This window comes from Rhinolophus ferrumequinum, chromosome 2 (genome assembly GCF_004115265.2).
Source record: "Rhinolophus ferrumequinum isolate MPI-CBG mRhiFer1 chromosome 2, mRhiFer1_v1.p, whole genome shotgun sequence".
NCBI lineage: Eukaryota > Metazoa > Chordata > Mammalia > Chiroptera > Rhinolophidae > Rhinolophus > Rhinolophus ferrumequinum.
This window is the reverse complement of record NC_046285.1, coordinates 18586421-18591499: the sequence shown is the minus strand read 5'-3', so window position 1 is coordinate 18591499 and position 5079 is coordinate 18586421. Positions and strand designations below refer to the sequence as shown.

At 37.2% G+C, this 5079-nt stretch overlaps 1 pseudogene; it reads right to left on the bottom strand.

Moving 5' to 3' along the window:
* Window positions 1-249: 249 nt before the first annotated feature.
* LOC117037968 (zinc finger protein 30 homolog) lies at window positions 250-1679 on the bottom strand (annotated as a pseudogene).
* Between the last annotated feature and the right edge of the window lie 3400 nt (window positions 1680-5079).

Below are 5079 nucleotides of genomic sequence, written 5' to 3'. Positions count from 1 at the left end.
AAAATGTCTTGTCCTATTTTTGATGAGGTTATACAATTGATCAATGGGTTCAGATGTCAACCCAATCTGTTCACTATGAAGTTCATTATGAAGTTCATTCACGAACATATTCTTTCTTTTAAATAAAATATTTTAATTGTCAGCATGAAGTAAAAGGGATCCCTACATTCAAAAGCTTTTTCTCTAGAAAAATGCTCCTTAACACAATACTCCTTAACACAAAATTCACAATGGAAGGATTTCTTATAATTATGTAGTTATATTATGAATTCGCTGATGGTAAGTAAGGTGTGAGTGTTGGTGAAAGGCCTTTTTGCATTCCTTACAATTGTATGGTTTCTCACCAGAATGAATTCTCTGATGTTGAATAAGTGATGAATAAAGTCTAAAGGCCTTACCACATTCCTTACAATCATCGTGTTTCTCTCCAATGTGAATACCCTATTGTGAAACAAGTTCTGAGTAACAATGAAAAAACTTCTGACATTCTTTACATTCATAAGATTTCTAACCGGTATGAATTCTCTGATGGAGAGTTAGATGATAGCCAAGGCTATATATCTTCCCACAGTCTTTACAGTCATAGGGTTTCTCACCAGTATGAATTCTCCAATAGAGTGTTAGTTGTTGCCGCACTCTGAAGGCCTTCCTATATTCCTTACATTCACAGAGTTTTTCACCAGTATGAAGTTTGTGGTGTATTCTAAGGCCTGTACTACACAGAAAAGGCTGTCCATGTTTTTTATATCCAAAGCACTTCTCAGCAACATTAAGCCTTTGATGTCGAGTAAGGTGTGCATACTGTCTAAAGGTCTTCCCACATTCCTTACATTCATAGAGTTTCTCACCAGTATGAATCCTCTGATAGAGCTTAAGTTGTCCTCACACTCTAAAGGATTTCCCACATTCCTTACAGTCATAGGGCTTCTCACCAGTATGAATTATCAGATGTACTAGAAGATCTGCACTACATGTAAAGATCTTTCCACATTTTTTACACTCAAGGAGTTTGTCAGAAATATGAATTCTCTGCTGTCAACTAAGATGGGCACACTGTCTAAAGGCTTTTCCACAATCTTTACATACAGAGTGTTTCTCATCAGTAGGAATTCTCTGATGGAAAGTAAGTTGTTGGTGAACTCTAAAAGCCTTTCCACACTCCCCACATTCATAGGGTTTCTCTCTTTTATGAATTCTCTGATGTAAAGTAAGAGGTTTGAGTTTTCTGTAAGTGGGCCTTTTTTCAGAGGTGTTGTTTTTCACTTGCCTGAAATATCCCTTTTGAGGATGCTTTGGTCCTCAAACTTTTTATATTCACAATCTTTTCTGAAAAAGGAGTCTTCCAGGCTATAACTTCTAATGGTTTCCATTATCTCCCACTGAGATAAATTCATTTCATAAATATCCTTTTGAGATAACTTTTTAATGTCATATCTGGATTCCGAATCTAGGCTCCATCTCTTTTTCTCATCCCTCGCAACCATCCAGGGTTCTTTCCCTTGCTCTATCAGGGTAACCACATGTGGCTTAGAAATGGAATATCCCACTGACACCAAGTTGCTATAGTTCTCTAATATCGCATCTCTGCACAAATTCTTCTGATATGAGTTCAGGCATTCCCACTCTTCTTGAGCAAAGTCTACAGCAACATCTCTGAATATCACCAAATCATCAACCATGATTTTAAGTTATAAGAACTGGTCAGTTTTCCTCAAGGGTCATTCACTGGAGAAGCAGAGTCCACAGAAGCCAGAGCGTACTCAGGACGCACAGGGCTCCCAGGAGTGCCCAGACCTCAAGTCTGCGGCGTGGGATTCCAGCAAGTGCCTATCTCAGTCCCAGGCTGACTTTTATTAACCTTTCTTAACCTCATCACCACCCATCCCAAGACTTCCTCTTCCTAACCCCTCAACTTTACAATGAAGTGTTACTCCTTGACTATGCTACATTACTTGTCACAATGAACTTCTGAGGAAGAAACTAAAATTACTAATCAGTTCACCTTAAGATGAGAAGATTATCAGGGTAGTCCTAAGTTAATAACATGAACACTTTTAAAGCAAAGACTTTTCTGGCTGATAAGAGAAGGAGAATTCAGAGATTTGAAGCATGAGAATAATGCACCTCTGGCTTGAAGATGGAGAGGGACATGTGCAAGAAATGAAAGGCAGCCTCTAGGACTGAGAGAGGCCTCCAGATAATAGCCAGCAAGGAAACTGAGGCCCATGTTTCCTTGCTGGCTAAACAGAACAGAACTGAATTCTGCCAACAACCTGGATGAACCAGAAGTGAATTCTCCCGAAAATCTCCGTCCAGCTGACACCTTGATTTCAGCTTTGTGAGAATGAGCCAAATCCTCTACAGACTCCTGACCATCTAGAACCAGGAAATAATCAATGAGTGTTGTTTTACATTGCCAAATTTCTGATAATTTGTTACACAGCAACAGAAAATGAATTCAAATATAGCCTGATATCCTTAGCTGTTATCTGCTTTTTCCATCCTGATGAAATTCGTTTCTGAGTATCATTCCAGTAAGTGTGATTAAACCCAATAGTACCAAATTATTCTACCTAGCTTTCAGTGGTCTGGAAATCACAGTATTCATTTTACGTTAACTTCTTGTCAAAAATCATATACTTTTTCCATCTTAATCATTTTTTAAGGAAACTATTCAGTAGTGTTAAGTATATTCACATTGTTGTGTGACTGATCTCCAAAAGTTTTTGTCTCGCAAAAGTGAAGCCCTATTCCCATTAAACAAGAACAACCCACATCCCCCTCCCCCATAGCCACTGGTAACCACCATTCTGTTTTTTATTTATATGAATTTGACTACTATAGACACCTTATACAAGGAGAATCATACAATATTTGTTCTTCTGTGACTGGCTTATTTCACTTAGTATAGGATCCTAAAGGTTTATTTATTTTGCAGCATCTGAGGACTGGCAATTAAGCTTACAAATTTGCCACCGCGAGCTTACATCAGCAGCACTGTACAAACAGCCCGGTAAGGTTTCATAACCTTGGTATATCAGTGTCTCACAGCTGTGTTCGTGTTGATGTGTGGTGGTGTCTTGCTGAGTGGCGTTCATTATTGTTGCATGTTTTTGGGTGCCATCACAAGAATATCTGAGCTTGAATTAGAGCGACAAACAAATATTAAATTTGTTGTTAAACTAGGCAAGAGTGGAAGTGAAATCAGGGACATGTAAGTCCAAGTTTATGGGGATAATACTGTGAGGAAAATGGCAATATAAAAAGGGACTAAACGTTTTTCTGAGGGGAGAGAATGCATCAGTGATAAAAAGAGGTCAGGGTGACCAGTAACGTGCAGAACTGACGAAGACATTGCAAAAATTCGTTGACTTGTGCATCCAAATTATCAGCTGACTCTGAGAAGCATAGCAGATCAAGTAAATATTAATAGAGAAACAGTTAGGGAAATCTTAACTGAATATCTTGGCATGAGAAAGGTGTGTGCAAATTTATGGTCCCGTACGAGCTCACCGATGAACAAAAGCAAAGGAGAGTCAAAGTTTGCCAAGAGCTTTTGGAGACGCAAGACGATGTTTTGGGCCCTGTTATCACAGGTAATGAAACTGTACCAATACGACCTTGAAACAAAGTGTCAAGGTGCACAATGGAAGTCAGCCAATTCTCCACAACCAAAAAATTTCCATCAGTCCAAATCAATATGTTACTATTTTTTTTATATATCAGAGGTATTATTCATTATGAATTTGTACCAACTGGTTAACCAAGTTTATTATTTGGAAGTGCTGAAAAGGTTGTGTGAAAAATAGACGAAAACGACCTGAAGTTTTCACGAAAAATTCATGGCTCTTTCATCATGACAATCTACCAGTTCACACGGCACTGTCTGTGAGGGAGTTTTTAGCCAGTAAATAAATAACTGTATTGGAACACTCTCCCTACTCACTTGATCTGGCCCCCAATGACTTCTTTCTTTACCTGAAAATAAAGGAAATATTGACAGGAACAGATTTTGATGACATTCAGGACATCAAGGATAATACAATGACACTTCTGACGGCCATTCCAGATAAAGAGTTGTAAAATTGCTTTGAAGGGTGGACTAGGTCCTGGCGTTGGTGCATAGCTTCCCAAGAGGAGTACTTTGAAGGTGACCATTTAGTGATATTTAGCAATGAGGTGTGTAGCACTTTTTCTAGGATTAGTTCACAAACTTAATTGTCAGACCTCATATGTCAGAATTTCCTCCCTTTTTAAGGCTATATAGTATTCCATTGTATTGATATATTACTTTTTATTTACCCATTCATCTATCCAAGGACACTTGTGTTGCTTCCACTTTGGCTATAGTGAATAGTGGTGCTATGAACATGGATGTAAATATCATTTTAAGGTTCCACTTTCAATTCTTCTGGATATGTAACAAGAAATGGAATTGCTATATTGATCAGTAATTTTATTTTTATTTTTTTGGAGGAACTGTCATACTATTATCTACAGTAGCTGCACAATTTTATATTCCCACCAATAGTGCACAAGTGTTTCAATGAATTTCTACATATCCTCACCAATATCCATTATTTTCTTTTGTATAATAACCATCCTAATGGATGTGAATTGATAACTGATTGTGGTTTTGGTTTGCATATCACTAATGATTAGTGATGTTGAGCATCTTTCCATGGGCTCTTTGGCCATTTGTATATCATATTTAAAGAAATTTTTAGTAAATCTTTTACCCGTTTTTCAAATTGATTTATTTTACTTATTGTGTGGCGCCTTTTTAAGACTTTTCTATTTACTGCATAGAGTTTTTCCCTACTAGACTCACTCTAATGGCTTCACCTCTTTTGTCTCTACCAAAAAATATTTCTGTAGTCTTATTTTAGCATTTATTATTTTAGTCTATCCTTGAGAAATAAAAAAAAATCTATTCCTCATGTTTATAAATGGGTATCCTCTCCATTTACACTATCAATTCCTTTTTTCACTCTATTTTTTTTTCTGCTTTTTCTTTACTAAGCCAGTGTCTTCCAAAGTCATTAGTTTTAATGTACATGGTGATATCTTTGCAAACCT